This window comes from Ursus maritimus, unplaced genomic scaffold, assembly GCF_017311325.1.
Source record: "Ursus maritimus isolate PB19 unplaced genomic scaffold, ASM1731132v1 scaffold_35, whole genome shotgun sequence".
Lineage (NCBI taxonomy): Eukaryota > Metazoa > Chordata > Mammalia > Carnivora > Ursidae > Ursus > Ursus maritimus.
The window spans coordinates 20463132-20489388 of NW_024426119.1; the positions used below are offsets into that span (position 1 = coordinate 20463132).

The 26257-nt window shown below is 40.6% G+C and overlaps 1 pseudogene; it reads left to right on the top strand.

The window, feature by feature from the left end:
- The first annotated feature begins 23906 nt into the window (after window positions 1-23906).
- Window positions 23907-25251, top strand: LOC103676761 (annotated as a pseudogene).
- Window positions 25252-26257: the final 1006 nt, after the last annotated feature.

Genomic DNA, 26257 nt, shown 5'->3' on the forward strand with positions numbered 1-26257 from the left:
AAAAACATAATTCCCATCATGCTGTTTTATTGACTTCTGTTCTCTGTCTGGGGGAAATACCTGAGCTTGTTCGTAGTGAACCAAGTATGGGTGTTATTCTTTGCTTACCAAGGATGGAATAATAATTGTAATAAAGAATAAATAATTATTTTTTTAGATTAATTTATTTGAGAGAGAGAGAGAGCACAAGCTGGAGGGGCAGAGGAAGAAGGAGAAAGAATCTCAAGCAGACTCCATGCTCAGCCCAGAGCCTGACGTGGGGCTCGATCTCACGACGCTGAGATCACGACCTAAGCTGAAACCAAGAGTAGGAGACCCAAATGACTGAGCCACGGAGGCGCCCTAAGAATAAATAACTTTTTAAATGAGGTACTAGAACATTTGTCACAGCCCACTCAGTCGACCTGGAAATGTTGATTGGTCTATGTCAGGCAATAATAAAGCCTTTGTACACAATGAACAAAAATGAGACCAGAGCTTTCAAGAATGCCACTAGGCATTCTTGGAGGAGAGTCACAAACCCCAATGCTTTTGGGATCAGGCATCAAATATAAATGAGTGAAAAGGGCCAGTTGGGGACTGCAGCAAACTGGACAGTGCATGAAACATTTTGAGGAACAGAAGCTACTCACCTCCAGCTCACTGTGGCCACGGGAAGTGTGGGAGTAGCATGATAAAGCCTTCTCCCATGAAAAACTGTATATTCCAATTATCAAATTTTCACTAAAATGCAAAAAATAGTGTTATCAGTCAGAGTTCGATCACAGAAGCAAAACCACTCTGCGTGGTATAAAATGTGGGATTTTTTAACAGGGATTAGATCGTACACAATTATGGGAGGTGCTGAAGAAGTCTCTGTAAGGGTGTTGCACCTGGCATTGGGCTGAAGTTAGCAAAGGCCAGCTGTGATAGCAGCAGAGGAGAAAAAAACTGGACATGAAGGAAGAGAGAATAAGGGCAGACTGGAACCCATGTCTGGCTCTCAGTGACTGTAATCAGGGTGAGGGTGGAGGAGGAGGTCTGCTGCGAGGGAGGAGCTGCAGGCCTGGGTGTGCCCCAGCAGATGAGCACCAAGGTGCACAAGCTGTCCTGTCCTGCAGCCACCTTCAGAGGATGAAAAAGGCTGCTGCTTAAATTCACCTCCTAAATCTTATGTAAATATCTCTTGTGGTGAAGCCTAATCCATGATCCTACAGGAAAGAGAATTCTGGGAAATAGTTCCAGTGTAGCAAAGTTGAAGAAATACAAAGCCACCTTGTCAACCTGGGCTCCAGACACACTTCCTTAACCACACATTAACTTCCAAATAAAGACAATAGCAAAATCCTATTTACACCTAACATGATGCAGCTATTCCTCCTACAATCAAAACATGCTAACCCTCTCCACAAATGGAAAAGAAAGTCATTTTACTCATAATTTGGCTGAGGTTCTTTCTTCTTCTGAGAAACATTCCCATTTTGATAGCCTGTAAATTTGTATTCTGAGCTATACGTTTAACTACTATTAATGCAGTTTTTCCCCAGTCTCATTGACATACATTATTGTTCTAGTTTAAGGTGTAAAACATGTTGACTTACTATATGGAAATATTGCAAAATGATCCCCACAGGGTAGTCAACATCCATCACCTCACATAGTCTCTCTCTCTCTCTTTTTTTTTTTGTAATGAGATGAACACATCTTATGTTTGAGAAATACAAAGGGGAAGACAGAATTGGTGAATATATACGCAAATACATTTAGACCAAACTACGAAAGAAATGTTCACAACCATTACCGTCTTTGTTTTTGTAACTTGTCCCAGGGTTACACTTGGTATTTAGAACTACCTTCTCCTATGACCCTTTTCATGTTTCTTTGCCTTTGGTAAGTACCTTGGCTACAGCTGTTCCTTGTCTGGTGAAGTGATCTAAATCTTCATGCCTAGAGAGTCTGGGCCTGTCACAGTCCTGCCTCTAGGTTTCCATTGACTTTTATCACAAAGAAGTCCAGGAGGGGGACTTGGAGGATACATTTTTGGCAGTGCCGCAAGCTCCTTCCTCTAGGGGACTCAAATTCCACTTCATTCCAGGGGGTCTGGGTCTGAAAGAGTTCAGATACAGGGCTTGGTGGAAACTTCCTACCACGGCGATTTCATCCAACTTCTGCTCACCAGGCCCACGATGTTTTCCCATACAAATTAGGTAGACTGTTCATCTAATTCAGCACTAGAGACATCATGATCAATTAGCCAAAGTCAAAGACAGCCTGTGTTCTGCATTTACGAACAATGTAACAACGAAAATCCTTATGTATGCATCTTTCATACTTGCATACTTGTGCAAGTATAGGATGCATTTATAGACAGGAAGGTATAGAACATTTTCTTTTAGACTCTCCTGGTCTTATTATTTGCTTAGCCATTTGTTCCTCTACCCCAGAGATCATTCTCCTAGGTTTATGGTAATAATTAAAATAATAATAATAATCACTGCTATTTTAGCATTTACTACTTGCTAACTACACTCTTTCTCTACAGTATCTCATTTAAGCCTGACAATGAGGCAAGTGTTATTATTCCCGGTTTACAGATGAGGAAACGCTCACTATTCCAGGAGCACATAAAAGTACAGGATCTGTGATATAAAGAATGAAAGAGATTTGAGCCAGATCTCACAGCCAATGATTGACAGAGCCAGAGTTTAAACTTTCTTCTTCCAAAAACCACTTTTTCTCTTCCAGAGAAGAGATAATGCACACATCTGTTTTAATAAGTTTAAAAGTTAATTTTATGCCTTGTCATGGGCACAAACCAGACACCAGATAAGCAATGAGAATCTTGAAAGCATGTGGACCAGACAGTTCAGCTAAATGGTTGCCTGAAGTTGTTAAAGATGTTCAGAAATTGCGAGGTCTCTGGGAATAAGGGGAACATAAGCTGGTAGAAGAGAAAAACTGCAGCTGTTCACTCCTGGCATCATTTTAGCACATCAATAAACCTCCATTGCCTCCTCTGTAAAATGGGGAAAATAATAAGATCTATCTCACAAGGATGTTGAACAGAGTCAACAATACGTACAAGGGCCTAGTAATTATTGCCATAGTGTGGCAACAAACCAAAGAGCCCAATCTTAAATCAGTGGTAATTAGGGAGGTCATATGTGTGTGTCTTGGATCGGCTATGGCATTCCTTATTTATCACTCTTGACACAGAATCCCATTTGGTTTAACACTTCCAGGCTCTCCCAGGTAGCCTGGGTTGAACAATAAGTTATAGGAAAACCAAAGGATCAGTACTGGAGCAAGCCAGACTTTCAGCAGATAAAGTAGCCTGCACAGTTTCTACTCTTGGTCACTCCTCTTCCCCTTGCAGAGAACTAAACCTAAGTGAGCCCAGCCAAGGATATGGATTTCAGAAAGCAGGCAAGGCCAAGAGAAAATTCCCAGACAGTCTGGCTGATCTCCCACCACTGGTAGGTAAAGCAGACCTGGCAAATAGCATGCATCCCAAAACAGCAAATGGCTTATGCTGAACTAATTCTGTGCCAGGCATGGTTCAAAGTGCTTTCTATTACCAACACAGTTAATCCTCGCATCAGCCCTGTAAGACAGATTATCATCCTCATTTTACAGATGAGAAATTGAGGAATGGAAAGTTAGTGTTTTCTCCAAGATCACAGAGCAAGTATGTGGGAGGACGGGAGTTTGAACATAGGTGAATTAGTTTCAGTGAGGGCTCTGACTTTCACCCGCTTGAGTCTAGAGAAGCAGAGCAAACAAAGGCCATGGGGGCAGCATACTAGGGGCAAAAACTCTTCATTTCCCTCTAGGGGAAGCATGTAGTTGGACGTCAGCTTTTGAAGAGAGAGTAGTGACTCCTTTCCATTAGCGGGCTTAGTACTCTGCAGCATGCACTCAGTGCCCCATCTGTTATGAGGCACTGAGGTGTCTTGACTTATAAGGATTTGGAGCTGAGGGCCATGAGTATGATGATTTGTGAAAATCCGTTTTATTAATAAAACAATGTCAAGGTAAGTTGTATTTCTAATCATACTGGTTTGAAGAAAACTTTTGTGACCCACTGCTGTTGAAGGTCTTATAGAGAGGGGATGGGGGAGGAGGCAGATGAATGGCCCATGGCTTGGTGTCCAGATCTTTTGGGTAGGAATTCTTTGGATGAGATGAACTATAAAAGAGAGGAGAATGGTAGCCCAGTCTTGTTGAATTTAGATCCTGAGAGTCAGAGCATTTGGGGCGTCTGAGAACATTAGGGACATTTGGAACATTTGGGTGATAGTGCCATTCTGAGTTGGCAAAGTGATATCAGACACCCTGTGTCATTCTAGCTCTCTGTGTACTTCCTAGCCCACAGGGTTTTTCTGAGAAGCAAGGAGAGAATAGATGCAAAAAGATTTAGAGATAATTTTAAAATGCCCTAGCAATGTAAAGACTCTGGATAAAACTTCCAAGAAGGAAAAGAGAAAAGGTAAACTTATTAGAAGAGTTAAAATGGATCAGAAGGAACTGGGAATTGGGTTAGAACCACTGAAATCCAGATTGCCAGTTTTCTTTCTTTCTTCTTTCTTTCTTTCAAGATTTTATTTATTTATTTGAGAGAGAGACAGAGATAGGGAGAGAGAACACAAGCTGGGAGGAGACAGAGAAGCAGTCTCCCCCATGAGCAAAGAGCCCAATGTGGGACTCGATCCTAGGACCCTGGGATCATAACCTGGGCCAAAGGCAGACGCTTAACCGACTGAGCCACCCAGGTGCCCCGCTACAGCTTTCTTTTTAAAATGTTTACGTTATCAGGTAAACTTGGTGCAAAAAACCCAGAAACTTCTGGTAGTCTCACTCAGAGCAATGACTCTGAACAGAGCTCTGTTCGCCAAGCCACCTTGGACTCCCTACCAGCTGACAGTCACATCCCTCAGGTTGTCAGGCCATACCTCTCACACAGGTGACCACTAACTCTCCCCACTCACCATCAGCTTGTGTCAAAGCAGCCAGCTGGGCCTTTCTACCAAGAATCTGCCCACCCCCACACTCCATCTTTGTAGAATGCTACCTGAGGGACCTCTGGGAACAGAGGCCCGTGGTGGAGCAAAATGAAGCAGCGTCTCAGGATTAGTCATCCTGGATGTGAGTGGCAGCATCAGCAGGCAGTTCTGGGAGGGGCTGAAGGATGTGAGCATGCCAGAAGCCTGCTGACCACTGGACCCATAGTCTGGTGGGAAGTGGCTGCCCAGCTTGTTGCTGTATGTCACGGTACCTGGCATTTAGGTGTGGCTGTGCAACTAATGTTCATGATTGGAATAGGGCCAGAAGTAATGCGTGCCCTTTTTGGGTGTGAGTGGATAAAAAGTAGATATGTCTTCCCCTTGCTTTGTTCCCCGCTGGTCAGTGACTAGGGAAGACTCTGAGGCCCTAGAAGAAGCAGAAGCCACAAGGTAGAAGGAACCTGGGTCCCTGAATGACTGTGGGAAGTAAAGCCTCCCTTCGGACAGGAACATCTGCATTGGACTTTTGCATATATGAAAAAAAATGTATGTGTGCTGAACCACTCAGGGGTTTGTCTGGTAGTGTTGAGCTACTTCAGTCACTAACAGTTAGGAACTGAACGCTGTAGGCCCCGGTGGCGTTCTCACCATTGCTTTTGAAACAAATGAGTTTGGAAACCTAGAAGCCAGCATAGGATTGCTTAGCCACACAGACACGACAGGTGACTGCATTAAAAATCCCCATTTCCTCTGGCCAATATAATGCTTCTCCTCTCACGCTTCTGTTAGAACCTTTTAACCCCTCCTATGCTGCATAGTGCAGAGGGTAAAGAAGAATGCGGAGTCCTCATGCAGGAATATTACCAGAGGATCTTGAACCCTTCTGATCACCAGCGTCCCCCTGGGTCTGACAGTGCATGATCCTGGGTAGCCTGGATTAATAGCCCGCCCCTTCCTGAGGGAAACCTGGGTGAAGGTCATTTTATTAAACCCTTCTCATTCTCACTAAATAAGCTGTTTGGGGCCCTATCTTTTGGGCTTAGCTAATAGAAAGTGGAACAGACCACCAATGATTTTTTTTCATTCGGTTTGGATAAAAATTGAGCCTGCGTGGAAGAATAGCAAGGTGGGGAGGGGATATATTATTTTTCTGAGTCAATTTTGATTTTGAAAAATGTCCCTGCTAGGGAAGATGTCTAAGCATTATCTTCCTGGTTTCACCTCCAGCTCCTGCAAGGAGTCCAGAGTGATCCATAGCCTTCCAGCTCCTTCCTGGCACAGGCCTCCCTCTGCAGTGCAGCTCAGAATTCTGGGCACTTATGGCTGAGGCCTGCCGGGGCCTGCACAGTTTGCATGTGCCCAGGTGTATGGGGCACCCTCTCATTGCAGCTGCCCGTGACACTCAGGACAGAGCAGCTGTCTGCCTTTTCCCTACTAATTTCTTCTCCATGCTGAGCTACGTGGGGGAGAATAATTGCCTTCACTCTGAGCTCTGACATTCCCACATTCAAGCACCTGCTCTCCCACTGTTCTCCCAATAGGAAGACAATTTCGGCCACACTTGGTGTTTCCTTCACAGCAAACCTGCTTATTAGAGAGACATACTTTAGAAGGGACAGTTGGGGGCCTGTGAATGTGGCCAGGACCAAAGCAGCATTTTGGAAGTCCAGTTAGTATTTTTCCCCTGTGAAATATGAACCATGGTGGGAATTACCCTGAGTTGCTGGGAAAAAAGATAGAATTCTCTGGAGCTGCTCAGTTCTATCTTATTCTACAAAAAGGTCCCAGCCCTGTTAGCAGAAACAAATGAGGAGAGCCTAAATCCAATGAAAAGGAAAACTAAGTCACGGACATTCAATGATACCATGTTGAATTTATCAAAAGCTTTCTCCAAGATGCTCAGAGTTATTTTACTGCTACTAGAGGCCTAGGATCAATTGATTCCTTTTAGAATGTGCATTTCATTCTAGATTATAAGGTGTGATACTGTAGCAGTTATTAGTCTTGTCAGGGTCAGGGGCCAGTACTGCAGCACCTCATGGGGGAGGGGTAGGAAAATCTTAGACTTAAGATTCCCCTTTCTAGAAGCAAGCAACTGCCTTCAGAAACTACCTCCTATTTATTGTCTTCTTTTATCAACCCCCAAAAGAGCTAATCATTAGGTCTTAATTAAGATTACCAGTGTGGGGCGGCTGGGTGGATCAGTGGGTTAAGCGACTGACTCCTGATTTTGGCGCAGGTCATGATCTCAGGGGCGTGAGATCGAGTCCTGCATTGGGTTCCACGCTGAACGTGGGGCCTGCTTAAGATTCTCTCTTCTCTCCCTCTGTCCTTCCTTCCCCTCATTCTCTCTCTCTCTTTCTCTCTCTAAAAAAGGGGGAAAAAAGATCACCAGTGTGTCCCAACGTCTTAATCATACAAGCATTAGGTTTTCAGTGTAGAAGAATTTTAAAGCAGGGGTTGACAGACTATCATCTGCACGTCAAATCTGGCCCTCCACCTGTATTTATAAATAAAGTTTTATTGAGCTACAGCCACACCTATTTGTTTAATATTGTCTCTGGCTGCTTTCACACTATTAGTTGAGTGTTGAGTAAAGTTACCTAGTTATAACTATGTAGCCTGGGAAGCCATATGTATTACTATTTTGGACCTTTACAGAAAATTAAAAAAAGAAAAATAAGTGAAAAAGAAATCTCTTATAATCCCATCATTCAAAAATAGCTAATGCTAATATTATTCTTCCCTCCCTTTTATTCTGGTGGAAGCCACTCTTTAGAAAAACAGGATGGAGCATTATGAATTGGGTACAAATGTTGACATTGATGATGCCACACACACAGCAAGAGGGTATAGAAGGTTTACTTTGTATAATTGAGGTTTTCCTGGAAGAGCAGGAAATACCTTCCAAACTGGTCTGAAAATGACTTAAGAATAAGAAAAGGAGACTAGCTGGGGGTTTTACAATGGTTGGGGATGGGGCCAGGGACTTCTGTGGCCTGAATCTTCCACTGGTGCTAGCTTGCTCAGGGGTTGGGCAGAAGGGGGAAAAGTAGAGGAAAGCAGAGATAAAAGCTGTTTATAGTCAAACATCAAGAGATGGAGTCAGACTCTTCATTATAAGGCCACATTCCCTGTCTCACTGCTCCTTCTAATCTACCCACATGTTCCCTCTCTGGTTTCTGACAGAAAGCAAGTAAGTGGATTTATCCTAAGCTTCCATTTCTTCTGGAAAGAATTCAAGGCTCCTCCCACCACCACCTCCCAGGAAGAGGTTGTTAAGAATCAGAACATCACCTGGGCTGCCTCCAAGAGGAGTGAGGAAAGGAGGGAATAAAACTCAGAATCTCTTGAGTTCTCTCTTTTGCTCCTCATGCTTCTCACGCTGCTCCATTTTACAGCTTGTCCCTTGAAAGCCTGTTCCCTGAGAAGAGCCCAGCACTGTTCACTGCTGGGGCCGAGGCGCCCTCTCTATGGCAGCCAAGAGTGAGCAGCTGAGCAGAATTCTGCTCTAGGCCCTGGGGAACAATTCTCTTTCCCACTTCCTTCCCTTCAATTTATTATTCTTCATCTTCAGAGTTGAAGTATCTACAGGTGCAAAATTACGATATGAAAACAAAGGAAAGACCAAGAAGTCACTCAGCCAGCTGAGGTTTTAGGTCTGCCTCTGGCCTGTGAGAAAGGAACCCTGTAGACCCTACAGTGGGGCCTGGTCCTGGGGCACCTACACTGGGGTCTGCATTTAGAGACTTAGGCTTATAAGAAGGGCTCCTTTGCCTGATGGTGTCCACGTTGTGAGGTGTTCCAAGGGTCCTCACCAAGGAGCATCTGAGGGGAATGCAGTGGTCCTGGGCTCCCAGCGATCCTCAGTCACTCCCTACCTAAGGAACTCTTACCTGAAGGCTAGGAATATGTAACCGTGAAAGCTCTGAGGATGAGAAAGAAAGAAGAGTGAGTGGGAAGGAAGGAATTATCTGCTTTGTGCTAGGTGCTTTATATACATTCCCTCTTACAAAAAGATTTTTATTCTGAAAGTGCTCAAACATACGCAAATAGAATAGTACAATGAATACCATGTATTCACTGGCTTATACAGTACCTTTCAATATTACTTGATAATTTATACAACAACCCTGAAAAATAGGTATTAACCCTAGCCCTTTTTAAAGATTTGAGAACTTCAGGTTACTTGCCTAAGACCACAGAGCTAGTATACAGCAGAGGAAACAGTGTTCCCTATAGCTCTAAATGCCACACTTGCAATGTCACACTGCCTCTAGGAGAGGCATTCTGAAAGAGAAAGGACTTAACCGGAGCCTGAAATGTCAAAGAAGGAGCAGGAGGACATCTTCAGAAGGACTGAGAAGGTGGGTCCAGGCCCAGTGGCAGTGATGGGGAGAGAGGCCTGGCCTAGACACTGGCTGTTAGCCTCAGAAAGAACCTGCTGGGCCTTGCCGCCGTAATGTTGGAGAGACTCACCTCACAGCCCCAGCCACCATGAAGATATCCAACCTTCATGTGGAACCATGAGCGGCATTCCTGGGGGTCGATCTCCCTATTGCCGTACTGCTTGCTAAGTGAGGTTAACCCTTCCTTTTGGATGGAAAGACACACATTAATATGTGCCTTGTTATAAAGTCCCAGAGTATATGACCACTTCTCCTTCTCCACTTCCTGAGTGTATATGTAAGTGATGTCTCATCACCAGCATAATTTTATTTATTTTTTTGCCACCAGATTGAATACTGCTCAGCCATTTCAGAGGGGGCCAGTGTTTGCTGCTTCCTGCTTTGTTTATTATTAAGTGCTTCCAAATAAGGAACAAGTGTCTACAGGAAAGGGAAATGAGTCTTTGAATCTGCAAGAGGATGCTAGAGGACATCTTCAGCAATTTTAATAATAGCTTTGGAATAGATGCCTGTATGATCTTGAAATGATGACAACTAAAATCCTAAAAAGCTTCACTGTCTCAGGGAAAGAATAGAAAAATTGAGGAGGATGAACATAAAATACATAAAATAAGAAGTTGAAAAGCCCACCTTTGTGTTGGCTTTATTAATTCATTAAATAAATGAATAAATAAGCACATATGTCTATTTTTTTAATTCCAAGCTCTAAATCTCTTACACATATTTTGTGTATGACATATATCTATCATTTTGAAGAAATTTGGCTGTATTTATGTTTACCTTAAATATGTTCAAACTTTGAATTCATATATGAAAAACATAAAAGGAAACGTTCTTTTAAATTCTGGGATAAAATTGTGTGGGATCTGACTCCTTGGCCACATTTAAAAGAAAAACATCTTTGAGATCTAGTTTATTAAAAATATCAAAAAAATCTTAGTCATCTGTCAGCAGAATTTAAAATTTTTCAGTGCATTTAAGTCTATTTCTATTTGGAAAATCTACACACAAATCTAGTCAGGTTTGGAACTGTACATGTTGGAGAAATGTGAATTTCCACAAAGTGGGAGTAAGCTCTATTTCTATATCCCGCAGAATGTTAGCCGTGCAGATGAAGAAGACAAGTGTCCCTTTACTGACAGGACTTTGGTCTTGAGATGGACGAGACACACACAGAAGAGCAGTACAGAGAAGAGAAGGAAGATAATTTCAGCTCCAAAATTTTCTTCCTTTATAGTTTTGACTAAACAGAAACTCATGAGCTGCCAGCCATGGTTTATTGCTCATCTTTTCACTCTAGTTAGAGAGGAGGTATATGGATAAAGGATAATGCTTTTTATGGCAAGATTTTGATGTTGTTTGGGTATTTAGGGATTGTGTATGTCCTTCAAGAGGACCTCTTCATATATTTCTCTAAGGACAGAAAGAGAAGGATGACAGGTTGAACAAAACGCTATGAGCCAAAATGACACACAGGAGACAACTTAGCATCAAGCTCATAGGTTTTCTGGTGGGACCAAGAGATTTGAACAATCTATACCAGACACAGACCCACATGGGACCAGCATAAATGAGTTTCACTGCCACTGCTCAAGATTGCCAAAAAGCTGTAGTTTCAAAGAGATTGAGCCCTTTTCTGCCCTGGCAGTTAGTAGGCATAACTGGCAACACACAAACTCCCGAGCACATGCAGAATATTTGAGGAGGGTGATGGCTCAGTGGCTTGGCTACAACATCCTTGAAGAAATGATAGCCCAAGTACTGTCCATTTACATGGACCGTTCCTTAATCTTACTCCAAATAGTCCTGATGTCTTGTCCCTGCTCTTTCAGTGTTGCTATGTATGACAGTGGGTGTTGTACCAAACACAAAGGGCTATATTTGAAGTTAGAATTCAATAATTCTTAGAAAATATACTACTACTATCAAATGACTAATGGCATGCTGTTTTATTGTGTAAGTTTTACTGTGTAAATGTGTGTTTGTACTTTTCATTTCTTATGGAAATAAAGACCCTACATTTTTAAGCCTTTCCATATTGAATTTTTAAAGAGATTTTATTTATTTATTTATTTATTTATTTATTTATTTATTTATTTATTTGAGAGAGAGGGCTAGCACACGTAGGGGGAGGAGCAGAGGGAGAGGGACAAGCAGACTACGCACTCTGTGCAGAGTCTGATGCGGGGCCTGACGTGAGGCTCGATCCCACGACCCTGAGATCAGGACCTGAGCCAAAAGCAAGAGTCAGACGCTCAATTGACTGAGCCACCCCCATATTGAATTTTTAAATATGGGCCAGTGTGGGTAAATTATTGGATTTATAATAAGTGCTTTAGAATATTGTTCTAATACAATAGAAGAATAAGCAGAAGACAAGAACAAGCAATGAACACACACATACATACACAAGTACGACTGGCTACTCTGCATATACAAGTATGTCTGACCTTAATAGAAATCAAAGAATGTAAGTTAAGACAATGATCAGTACAGATTTTCCTTATCATATTGGCAAACATGAGAAAAGAATAATACCAACACATATATCTTTCTCTTGTGTTAGGACTATATATTGTATGCTCCTGGAGGATGATTTAAAAGTATATATTGAAATGTAAATGTACACACTTTTGAACGTAGTGAATTTTCATTTAGGAATTAATTCTAAGGATGAAATCAGATAAATATGTTAAGATACTTGCTTACAAAGACTCAACATAGCACTGTCTATAATACAAAATAATAAGAACAAATTAAATGTTTATGAATAGAGGATTGCTTAAGTATATAAGCCAAACAATAGAATATTATGCAGCCAATATAAAGCTATATTATGGAAAAGACATGTTTGTGAAATAGAAAGCACAGGTTAATACATTCACATTTTTGTAGAGGGAAGAATATGTACCAAAAGGACAATTATTTTAAATGTTTTATGGGGGTAGAGGGAAGGATTCATGGATGTTTTCTTTCTCTTTTTTATAGCTTTCTAAATTATATAGGTTTGTTTTCTTGTTGACTTCTATGTTCTATTCATTCACAACATTAACTAAGCATTACCATGTGCCAGATATTATATTAGACAATGAGGATACATCAGTGAACTGACACTGCTGGGTACAGATCCCTGTCTTCATAACACTTGCATTTTATTGTAGGGAAGACAGAGAATAAAGAAAATAAATATAAACCCAATGGTATGTGAGATAATGTTAAGTGTTGAGAAGAAAAAGCCTTTGCTAACACAAAGTAAGGAAAGGAATGAAGTAGAGAGCTCATCCATCTTCTGTACTTGTCCTGGTCCTAGCACAGTTAATGTTCCAGAGTAGTGGTCAATCACATTTGCTGAGTGAGTTTAAGAAGAGGACTCCAGTCAGAGCACTCTTTGGCCAGGGTACCATGCTGCAGACACACTACAAGACCTTCATCCCTGGGTTCTCCTTTCTTGGGTGTATGGCAGATGATCTATCTTCCTTCAACCCACACATTTTTTTTTTCTCCAGACCTGGTAACATTCAGCTCATCTTATTCCACACCCTTCCTTATTTGGTAACGTTCTAGTCTGGCTTCTCTGAGATTGATATATGTTCCTTGGACTAATCTTGGATAAAATAATATAAGTCAGTTATTTCACAATTATTTTATAATGGGATAATCTTCTTGCATATGCAATCCCTTTCATCATATGCCAATGCTTCATAATGTCACATTGTCTACTTACTTTGGGGAAGTATCACTAAGTTTCTCTACATAATCGCCGCAAGTCAAACACATCTGACGTTTATAAATGTGTTCTTGCTGGGTGCCTTTCCCTATTCCCTTCGTTAGCTTGTGTTTCTTTGAATTCTGCTATCGTTAATTCTCCATGATTTTTTTTGTCCCAGGAAAAATTAGTCAAATTACAGAAAGAGGCTACAGCAAGTTAGAAAGGCAGAAGAAATAGTAACTAATGAGCATCTCATCATATATTTTTTTTTCATCTGTTAATTCTCATGTGTACAGAGATAAATGTCAAGGGCAATTTATATCTTGAAGCATGACAAAGAAATTTAGGATATAGAGAACAAAGAAATATGTATTTGGCAATTATCTTCCACCTGTCTTCACAAATGAAGTGGATGAGATCTTAATGAAGGATTCAATTGCTAAGAGTGGCAGATGAGGGATTAACATATAATAGATTAATATCAGAAATGGTCATGATAAGCTTAAAGTATTAGTCATGATCACAACTTAATGCCTTTTTAAAGTAGATAGACATGAATTCAGTTTTTGAAATTGCATAATAAAGACCATTTAAGGGTATCCTCATAGGAAGTTTATTGCTTAAACATTTGAGCTTGCTGCCAAAATAAAAACAATAAACAAATACTTCATCAGATCCATAACCATGCAATTAAATAGTCTATCTGTGGTTCCAGTTTGCAACAATCACAGGTCCCCCTAATAAACCCGAGAGAGTATGTCATATTGCCCCTGAATTCCCTATAGATTCTTTTTCAAGTATGTCACTGCTATCTGGGTTTGAGTTTCATTTATTCTGAGAAACTGCTTCCTCATCAGGAAAATGGATGCATTAACGTTTGCCACCAAACCAGCTCTCAGAAATGATTTGTGAGGCACAGAAGATTTGTACTAAATTCCTTGAGGTTCCCTATATAAAAAATATTTTAAAAAGCGCACATAATGAGCTGCTCAATAGATTTTTGACAGGCAAATAGGATTCAATGATGAAGACACTAAACTCTTCCCTTTAGTCTCAGAAAAAAACACAAATATTTTGCATACATATTTAATTCTCACCACTCTGCAGAAAATGTTACTATTATTGCAATTTTATAAATAAAATTGAGACTCAGCATCATCAAGTACCTTGTTCAAGGTCATGCAGATGGTAAATGACAGAGTCAAAATTCAAACCCAGACTTCATTGACTCGACCCTATGTTTTTTGCCTAAAAGGATAAACTTTCCTCCTTCCTCGACTCCACTCAAAATGTATGTTCCTTTGGGCTGTGTCATCTTCCCACATTCTTGTCCTCAAATTGTAAGTCTATCAGTATATACCTCTATTAGTAGGATAAGTGAGGCCTCCAATTAGTTTGTCTGGTTATTAACACAATTCCAAGCCTATCTCAGCACGATGACTTATCCATTTTACCAAGCAGTCTTCTACTGTTTGTGCCTGAGTATACTGTCTCCTCTATTAGAGTAGAAGAGGTACAAAGATAGGCATCAAAATTCAACTTTAACATGCACTGATCCTCAGAGGAGCATGTTAATAAGATGGAATGAATGGCACAATGTCCCCAACTTGAGAGGTTAGCTGTGATTTGGATACAATATTAAATACATCCTGCTCTGTGTTTTGAGTTTCCCAGGAATAGAAGTTCCTTCAAACCAGCTCCAAACAAAGGAGACGCACATTTCCAGAAGTTTCATGAGAACAGCTGTGCCTCCAAAAGGGACAGAGCTCGGGCTGCTCTCTGGATCAGCTTTCTCTCTCTCTTACCCCCAGAGCACCTGGTTGCTGCATTCTCTTCTCTTTCCGAGGGTAAACTGTCTCATCTTACACATGGCCAGTAATGGTTGTCTCAACCATATCCCTATAAACCCTTTTACCTTGAGGACACACCCTACTGGCAACTTCGCCTTCTCTCTCAGTTCAAATTTCAGACTAAGAGTCTGATTTACCTAGCTCATCTTTTCAAGCCAGAAGACATAATCCTAGTCACTGACTAGTTTCTGGATGGGTCACTTCTGGATTAGAGGTCCACACCTAGTCCAGTTAGCCTCAGGGGAGAGGGTGCAAGTCTCCTGTCTACCACCCCCCTCTTTCCAAAAAGAGAGGCACAGATGGGCAGACATCATGAACTCTGTCTAACCCACATATGTTCAAGTTCAGGTCTCCCTCCTTTTGAGAAGGTGTGCCTTCCAATCTCTTCTCCAAAGCACTGAAGACAGACCAGCTCCTTAAGCTCAGCATGACTTCTAATTGAATTGCAGCCATTGTCAGTGAGGATGTTTATGAAGGAAATGGGGTCACTTCATAAAATAAATAGAAAAATCATAGAACATAAATATTAAGTTACAAATTAAAGAGTTAGGGAAGAAACAACTGATATATGACATCAATTTTCAGTCCTGTTCTAGCAAAAAGAATGTCAGGCCATATCTGTAGAAAGCCACTCAACTAAGCATTTGGAAGGCAATCTGGTGTTTTGAAGTCGGTTCAGGCTGAGACTTGAGAAATGGGTCAAACTCCCATAGTTTGAATTCACTCAGGAAAATTGCCTGAAAAAACTAGCTGCAATCCTAGGATTTAGGGCTATTTTAGCAACTAAATTTGATGAAAAGTGTGTTCATCTGTTAATATCTGGGGACTTGTTTAAAGAATCTGAGTTGCCTCCAAACACTTCAACCATTAATACTTTATCAATACAACGTTGAAGTGAAGGGGACTTAAAATACATCATTATAAACCAAAATGTGCATGTCTCACATCCTTTTCAATATTCACTTTGCAATTCCATTACTGGATCGTCTCTGACAGCAGGTGTGGTACAACTTTATGGGCAGTCTTTTCATTTTATGAAGCTCTCCATGTGCAATATTAGAGAGTTGGGATTAGCGATTTCATAGACACGAGTTCTATCATTCATAAATCTTTTATCTTAAAATTGAAAGCATTATCTTTAAATGTCTTCTACAAATCTTTCATGGGAATAGAAGGTCATTTATGAACTATGCGCAAGGTGACTAGAAGAAGTATACTTTATGAAGTCTTTGGACCATTAACTCTAGATTTTGATTTTTCTTCATTCAAAAAAAAAATTGTATCTTTGAATGTTTTGAGAGTGTGATGGGAAAATCAGCATCAATGACTTTTCTCTTTGTGGCCATTGATGTAGGTCACCAAGGTGACTGAAGTCTCCCAGCAGACTTTTAAATATTTGAAGCTGAAAATATTTAAGAGTGCACCAAATGAAGACTGCTTTAATTTTTATTTATATTCTATTTTTGGTGTGGTTGTGATTATAGCCTCACCAAGACGGTGATCAGTAATGAATGTGTCCTGTTGGCAGATCCCTCCAGGGCTCTGATTCAATCTTTTGAGTTATGGGATGAGGACAAAATGAACTATTTTTCAAGCTTGTAAATATGTGACAAATGACAGTGCAAGAACTATTGATTCCAATCACAGTGATACAATGTTTCATAGTCAAGACTGACTCTGGCTTTACAAATTACTTGCAAGTTGAACAGTAAACCCATGCACAACACGCTTCAACCTGGATCAATCTTCAAGAATATTTGTGTCAGTATTCGCCTCCAATTTGAATAAATTCCCAAAGTGAAATGGGCTTTTTTTTTTTTACATTAAAAGGTGCTGTTGGGTTTCCCCCAATCTTCAAAAGGAAGAGAAAAGCAGAAGGAATGCTTGTAAACTCCCCAGTGACCCTAGACACAGGTATCTGTTTTTATTTTTATTAGTTATATAATCATAATCAAATGTAATTGAGAAACGCCACTCAAGAATACTAATCTTAAAACAGCTAAAACCTTGTAAGTACTGCATAGTTCAGCACTCAAATCTGATTAGAACATATCTGGAGACGAAACAAAAATACAGAGCTGATTCAGTGGGTTAGAATCTGAGACACCACAGTAGCCATTATGTTCCTCTTTGGGACAATTGGATGTGATTGTTTTTGAAAAAGTCTCTAACATGAGGGGTATTTATATATGAAGACAGACCCTCTTAAATTCCTCTTCACTTAGATCATGAGCATCCCTGTGTGTGAAGCGAACTTTTCCTAAAGGACCACCACGTGAACCCAGTAAAATATAATTTTGGGGGGCAGAATCAATTTTGCAGCAATTGTGAGAAGGCAGCATCTGTCCTGCCCCTAGCCCCACCCCCACCCCCACCCAATGCCTACCCTGTTGTGGAGCACCATTTTAAACTTGCCCTCAGGTTGTCACGGTATATTTTATGCAGGACTGACCTTAGCAGAGACTCTGCATGCTGATGTATTATTGACCTTCTTCCCCACTGCTTACTCAAACAGGCCATCTGGGTACCAGGACGGTACAGGGAATATGTCCAACTTTCCAGACCAAGATAAAAATAAATAAAATGCGGGGGCGTGGGGTGGGGGAGAAGGAAGGCTCTTAGCTTGTACTATGGATTTGTTTATTCAGACATAATTGGCGTGGATTTGGCCAAGGCACAGTTTCATTCTTTGTCTAATCCGCTGGCCTCCTGGCCCCTCCCCCCATTGTTTGTCTCCGTTAAAGTGTGATGAGGCACTAAGCAAGAAAGGAGGACAGAGAGACCAGCCCCTCATTATAGAGTCACACTTCTGGGGAGGCTGGAATTAACCAGGGTGTGAGGATGGACAGAGAGCAAGGGCAGACCCCATCTCGGCCCAGTTCCCCCTGGTGAGTCTGCTTCTTTCTCCCCTCCCTCCATTGTGCTGGAGTGGGTACTGGGGATCTGGAACCTGGGAAGCTGGGTTATCATTGCTAGGGGTTTATCTGGCCAGCAGACCTCAGCTCTCCCCAGGTTGAATCACAAAGAACCCAACCTTGCCAAGACAGGCCAGGCACATTTAAAGCTTCCCCAGTAACTTTTTCCAGGCTGGAATCCATTTTTCGCGGCTTCACTTGGCTGATCAATGGCTTCCTTTCAATGGTGATATTGACTTAGGAAACTAGCTCAGAATGTCAGATTCAGTTCATACTGAACTACTCTCCAGGACCCAAAGATAATCATGAGTTCTTCACAGCATAGAACACTACCAATGGCAAGACAGTTCTGCTTAACCTCTTTTCTTGAGCATCATCGGAAAGCTCGTTTTCTCTCCTTTTCTAGTGGTAAGTGCTATTTGTTTATAATTTAGTTAAGGACCATAAAGATTTTAAAAAATAAATGAACTTTTAGCATCTTTAATAAATATTTTCCTAAGAAAAAACATATCAGTAATCTCTTGGACATCAACCTTAGCAATACCTTTCTGGATCTGTCTCCTTAGGCAAGGGAAACAAAAGCAAAAATAAACTATTGGGACTACATCGAAATAAAAAAGCTTTTGCACAGTGAAGGAAACCATCAGCAGGGTTTAAAAGGCAATCTACTGAATGGGAGAAGATATTTGTAAATGATATATCTGATAAAGGGTAAATATCCAAAGTATATAAAGAACTCATACAACTCAATACCACAAAAACAAATAATCTGATTTAAAAAGGCAGAAGACCTGAATACACATTTCTCCAAAGAAGACACACAGATGGCCAACAGATACATGAAAAGATGCTCAACATCACTTCATCATCAGGGAAATGCAAATCAAAACCACAATGAGATATCACCTCACACCAATCAGAATAGCTAGTATAAAAGGACAAAGAAATGACAAGTGTTGGTGAAAATATGGAGAAAAGGGGACCCTTGTGCACTGTTAGTGGAAATGTAAATTGGTGCAGCTATGCTGGAAAACAGTATGGAGTTTCTTCGAAAAATTAAAAATAGAAGTATCGTACAATCCAGTAATTCTAGTTCTGGGTATTTACCTGAAGAAAACAAAAACACTAATTCAGAAAGACATACTCACCCCTATGTTTACTGCAACATTATTTGCAATAGCCAAGATATGGAAGCACCCTAACTGCCCACTGATAGGCAAATGCATAGAGAAGATGTAATATATATGCACAATGGAATATTACTCAGCCATAAAAAGAATGTACTACATGTTGGCTACTTGAACATAATAATAAAAAATCTAAAAAAATAAAAAAGAATGAGGTCTTGCCATTCACAACAACATGGATGGATCTAGAGGGTCTGGTTAAGTGAAGTAAGCTAGACAAAGAAAAGCAAATACCATATGATTTCACTTATGTATGGAATCTAAAAAACAAAACAAATGAACAAACAAACAGTGACAACTAAAGAGAGAAACAGGCTCATAAATATAGAGAAAAAACTGATAGTTACCAAAAGCAAGGGGGGTGTGGGCTGGGTGAAATGGGTGAAGGGATTAAGAGGTACAAACTTCCAGTTATAAAATAAATAAGTCACAGGGATGAAGAGTACAGCATAGAGAATATAGCCAATAATACTGTAACACACTTATCATCATTAGCATTTCATAATATATATAATTATCGAATCACTACATTATACATCTGAAACTAACTTAATATTATATGTCAACTATACTTCAATTAAAAATTTAAAAATAAAAAAGTAATGTTTTGTATGAAATATTTAGCACAGTTAGTTTTGTATGGCATGGAAATGCAGTAGATGTTAGCTAAGCACAACACGTCATCTCCTCCCTGAAGCCTTCTTGTCCCACTGCTTCCATCTACTCCCTCTCCTCTCCTTCGTTCTTCCATTTTGTAGAGATTGCTATAATATCCTCCATAATATAATTTGTTGTTGCTCTATGTCTACCCTTTAGAGAGTCTGAAGGGCTAGGGCCACACTTTAGTCATCTGTGCCAACTGAATCCTGTGCCCAGCACACAGGGCAAATTGCAATAAATATTTGCCAACTGAATAACTAATTATAGCTATTTTGCACAGATGTTCCTCAGCTTACCATGGGGTTACACTCCAATAAGCCCATTGTCAGTTGAAACTATCATAAGTCAAAATGCATCTAATACACCTAACCCACCAAACATCATAGCTTAGCCTGTCTTAAACATGCTCAGAACACTTACATGAGCCTACAGCTCAGCAAAAGCATCTAACACGATTTTTTTTCTATTATTTTATAATAGAGTGTTAAATATCTTATGTAATTTATTGAACACTGAAAGTGAAAAGCAGAATGGTTATATGGGTACACAATGTATAAGCATGTCAGTTGTTTACCTTTGCTCTCCGGTGGCTCACTGGGAGCTGTGACTCACTGCCATTGCCTAGCATCATGAGACAATATCATACTACGCTACCTCAAGAAAAGACCAAAATTCAAACTTTGAAGTATGTGTATCACTTCCCTGCTGTTGTAAAGTTGAAAAATTATAAATGGAACCATTATAAATTGGAAACTGTATTTAGATTTTAGCAATGTACCTGGCAGTTTAGTTAATCATCACAATTTGAGGAGGTAGGTATTCTTTCCATCCCCATGGTAAAGACTGGGAAAATGAAGCTGAAAGAGGTTAAATAGTAGCTAAACACCTATGAGTCAGAATTTGCACTCAGCTTGATCACAGAGCTGGGATTCTAGCTACAACACCCACATGATAATAGACAAATGCTCATCCCTTCCATTGTATGCAAATGAGAAATTTATGATTCCATTTTGGGGCTAAATAAAAACAGTTCTATATGATTGCTGGGTATATTATATTGTATTATATTCAGTTATTCAGAGTCTTTGGGGAGACCTAACAAATTGTAAAAGGCATTGAAGCTCTGTTTGTTATATTTGTTCAGACTTTTTTTGCAGTGGCAAACTTCAGAATGTATAAGCACAGATTTAGGATGTGCATTAATCAAATCAATCAAACCCACAGAGACAGTAATACTGTTGTTTTACCATCCAGGCTCTGCAATGGAAAAACTCTTCCCAGCAGCTTTTCTTACTAGCCCTGCGACTGTCAGCAACCAATGCAACCTCTCTGACCCTCACTTTCCTCCTTTATGAAGTGGGAATATTAATAGTGCCTTCCTCAGAGGGTTGCTGCAAGGAGTAAGTGAGACAACACTTATGAAAAACTTAGCAGATCAACTGGTTCATGTTTAGGGGTTTAATCAAAGATGGTTATCTACACGACATCAAAACATCTAAATATCTTTGAGAACCTATTCAAAGTAAATATAAAATAGCAAGGGTAATATAGGCAGAGAGCACACAAAAAATAAAAGAGAAAAAAAATCTGTTCAATACTGCTAAACTGTACATTTAAAAAATTACCTAAAATGGTAACTTCTACCTTACATATATTTTGTCACAATAAAAAAAAAAATCTGTCCATTATCCTCAGTGTATGTCATAACGAGAAAACAAAACAAAATAAAAAAACAAACAAGAAACATAAACAAAACTTCTATCACTGTGGAAATCTAAACTATCTAGAACAATATACATTATTTACTTTTTTATTAATGTTAAAATTTAATACTGTGAAAATTTTTAAATAGAATTTTTGTGTGTGTCAAATAATGATAATATCTAACCAAATTTTTATTGTTATTTCTAGGACTTTTTCATATCTTCTTCATAGTCCCAAGAATTAAGTAAGTTACCCCTCACCAAATTTTTACATATTATTATTTTTAACGGGTTAATTTTTTCAAAGCAAATTTTTTAAATCCCATTTTCTTTGCAACCCTTCTAGGTTAATATTTCCCACAGTCTGTAACAAAACATGAATGAATCTGAGGTGGTGCCTTGCTGAGGGTTTGTTGGTGCCTGTCTAGGAAAGGTGGCCTTCTCGGGCTCTTAAAAACAGGAGCAGAGCCACAGAGTCAGAGCCAGGCATAGGCAAGGAACTGGCTGGTCCCAGCCTATAGCTATGGGGTGCCCATGTCATGTGCCCTGCCTGCTGCCCTTCTAACACAGTAAGTTGTCTCACAAAGAGTAGCATTTGCCATCCTGGTATCTCTGAGACCTGTCCTTCAGTCTGATATCAAGCCATGAAAGTTCAAGAGAACTTTCAATTCCCCAGAGGTTAAGGCTAAGGGGTGGAGTTTGGATAGTTATGGTAAGAAAGGTGGAGGGTAACCTTGGGGCATATTGTCCAAGAAAACCACTTCCAGCCTTAAAACAGAAAATGTAGACTCAGGGTGCCCTCAAGACAAGCACTTAGCAATGTCAGTGGCCTTCTTTGGCAGAGTGGCCTATGGGACCTATGGTCCCTCAACTTACCCTCTGCCTTCTCTTTCCTTTGCTTTTCAAACACATGTACACCTGAATAATAGTGGCTGCCCCACTTCCAGTGGGCATTGTCTTTAGGAGTTTTGTGATCAGCATGGGGTGGAAGAGTAATATTGCCACCCATGGTTGGTCAGCCTCAAGGAAATTGACTCAAGTCCATTGAGTGCCTCTTAAAGGAAAGAGAGTATGTGGCCAGGTGTGGGGTGGTCATTATCATCTAGATATGTGGTTTCTCCAAACCTGGCTGATGAGCAGAGCTTCCTGTGGAACTTCCTAAATATCCAGAGCCAACAAACCAGATTCTCCAGGGATATAGCCCCAAAACTTGGGAGTTAAAAAAATAACAAAACAACAACAAAAAAGTTCTGATTATGAGCCATTTTAACAACTATAATTGAATCTAGATCCAATTCAGTAGAATCATCAGAATAAGAGTAAATGTGCTCAAAGGGATGACAGGATTCCTGATGGTACTTCCTAAACATATCCATTTATTCACTAGCATTAGGGAACATGTTTTTGTTAAGCACCTATATGCCAGCAATGGCAGTAATGAAAATAAACAAAGCCCTACTCAGAGGGCTTATCATAGACTACATGAGACACCACATATTCTACAACTCTTGAATTTGGTCTTCTTCTGTGTGAGGACATGGAGACAGCATATCTATCCCTTTTTTTTTTTTGAAAAAGGTCAAACCAATTGCTTGGCAAAATATAGATCAAACAGCTCTTATATCAATTATATGGCAAATATTAAGTCATACATTTTCTAAGTAACATGGGACATTCAAGGAGGAAATTAAAATACTTTATCTTCTAAATGTGACTTAATAATAAAAGCCACAATTTGTTAAACACCTCCTCTGTGCCAGGCATGGTTAGACATCTTTACATTTAATCTCCAAAATAACGTGGTGGGGACTGCCTGCCTCCAAAGCTCCCTGAAGAGCTGCTCGTCCTCCACTCACACCCATGTGAGCTTCAGTCCTTGCTGACTCCAGATCCATCAGTCAGTTGCCTTGCAATGCTGGCCATTTTACCTAACTTTCTCAATGAGTTTTCTCATCTGGAAAAATGGGGAATATACAATTAACTTTGCAGAATTGTTGCAAAGCAAAGTGAAATACTATTTCCAAGATATCAAACTAGTGCTTGATGCATAGCAGGTGCTCAATCAGTGCTAATTCTTTCCCATCCCTAACTGTTCTCTCTGGCCAGCTGGTACCCACCCTGTGAGATTCAGTCATCCCAAATGGGAATTAGAAGTGAAATTCTCAGAGTTTCCAAAGGTTATATAAATCCACACAGGCTACACATTTATATAAAGGAGACATGCTACAGGTGTGGGGTTCTTTTGTCACGCAACATGTGAAAAATACCAAATAAGTGACCACAGCATTAGGTGTTGGGGAGTTTGGGACTATGGACTTGGTGGCATGAAAAGTTCAGAGTAATAGTGAAGTTTGAAGACAGAGGGGTTTCAGACACATTTTAAAAAGTGGGCAGTTTCTCTTACATCAACTGCCTAAGGGTCTCTCTGTAAGAAGCAACAACCTCTCCATTTCCTCTCTACCATCTGCTTGGCAGTTGTAAAGTGGCAACCATGCATGAATGCCTCTCCATCCACATTGGTCAGGCTGGTGTCTAAATTGGCAATACCTGCTGGGAGCTTTATTGCCTGGAACACGGCATCCAGCATGATGGTCAGCTGCCAAGTGACAAAACCACTAGAGGAGGAAATGATCCCTTCACACTTTCTCCAGTGAGAAGAGGTGTTGGCAGGCACATGCCCAGGGCCTTGTTTGTAGACCTGGAACCCACAGTCATGATGAAGTTCACCGTGGCACCTACTGCAAGCTCTTCCACCCTGAGAAGCTCATCACAGGCAAGGAAGATGCTGCCAATAACTATGCCTGCAAGCATGACATCATTAGCAAGGAGATCGTTGACCCTGTTTTGGACTGTATTCCAAAACTGGCTGACCAGGGCACAGGTCTTCAGGGGTTCTTGGTTTTCCACAGCTTTGGAGGGGAACTGGTTCTGGGTTCATCTCCCTGCTGATGGAACAACTCTCTGTTGATTATGGCAAGAAGTCCAAGCTGGACTTCTCCATTTAGCCAGCCACCTGGGTATCCACAGCTCTAGTTGAGCTCGACAGCTCCATCCTCACTATGCACATCCTGGAGCACTATGATTTTTCCTCCGTGGTAGACAATTATGCCATCTGTGACATCTGTCATAGAAACCTCAATATTGAACTCCCAACATACACTAACCTGAATAGGTTGATAGGTCAAATTATGTCCTCCATCACTGCTTCCCTCAGATTTGATGGAGCTCTGAATATTGATCAGACAGAATTTCAGACCAAGCTAGTACCCTATCCCTGCTTCTATTTCCCTCTGGCCACATATGTCCCTGTCATCTCTGCTGAGAAATCTTACTATGAACAGCTTTCTATAGCATATTACCAATGCATGCTTTGAGCCAGTCAATCAGATGGTGAAATGTGACCTTTGCCATGGTAAATACATGGCTTGCTTCCTGTTGTACCATGGTGTGGTGGCTCCCAAAGATGTCAGTGCTGCCATAGCCGCCATCAAGACCAAGAGTCCATCCAGTTTGTGGGCTGGCGCTTCACTGGCTTCAAAGTTGACATTAATTACAGCCTCCCACTGTGGTCCCTGATGGGGACCTGGCCAAATACAGCACGCTGTGTGCATGCTGAGCTACACCACTGCCACTGCTGAAGCCTGGGCTCGCCTGGACCACAAGTTTGACCTAATGTATGCCAACCATGCCTCCATTCACTTGTATGTGGGTGAGGCAGGGAGGAAGGAGAATTTTCTGAGGCTCAGGAGGACATGGCTGCCTTTGAGAAGGATTATGAGGAGGTTGGTGTGGATTATGTTGAAGGAGAGGATGAAGGAGAAGGAGAAGAATACTAAAGTTAAAAATGTCACAAAGGTGCTACTTTTATAGGGAACATTATTCTGTTTTAAACATTAAAAATTTGTGGTCTGATCAGTGAATTTGTATGTAGCAGTGTATACTCTGATACACAATTACTGACCTATGCTTTAAAACATGATGCTTTGGGGCACTGGGTGGCTCAGCCGTTAAGCATCTGCCTTCAGTTCAGATCATGATCCCAGGGTCCTGGGATCGAGCCTTGCATCAGGCTCCCTGCTCAGCAGGAAGCCTGCTTCTTCCTCTCACACTCCCCTTTCTTGTTGTGTTCCCTCTCTCGCTGTCTCTCTGTCAAATAAATAAAATCTTTAAAAATAAATAAATAAATAAATAAATAAATAAATAAATAAATAAAATAAAACATGATGCTTTGTTACAGAATCAAGCTTGTTCATTTCTCTGATGGGTTTGAATAAACTGTTCCCTGTCTTTAAATAAATAGACAGATAGATAAATTAATAAATGAATTAATTTTAAAAAGGGAGAAAGTACACTTCAGGTAAGGAAAACATGTGATTCAAGGTAGACATGAAGGTGAAAAAGCCCAGGTGTGCTCAGGTGTCAATGAGATACCAGGGATGTAGGATTTGTACAGAGGTTTAAGATGAGACTAGACCTAAAAGTTCAGGTGGGCTGGGTTATCAGTGATATAGAATGCCGGTACAAGGAGATAGCTGATAGGGAGCCACAGTTTCCGGACCAGTCAAGTAACAGGGTAAAAGCTATGTGCTGGGGAGTATTTGTATGGAAGTTATATACCAGATGGAATTGGGTGGGGCAAAGTAGAGGCCAACTGCAGGTAGTGGATGTGCCGCATCTAAAAGATCCTCAGCCAGACTCCTTCAGCCCTGACTTCATGATTTATTTTAAGTTACCATTTTGGGGTTCGCATCCATCTATTCCCTATCCTTCATCCAAGCTGATGTATGGCAAGGCCTTTGTCACTCAGACTCAGAGTTTCATGATCATCTTCTACTCTTTCCT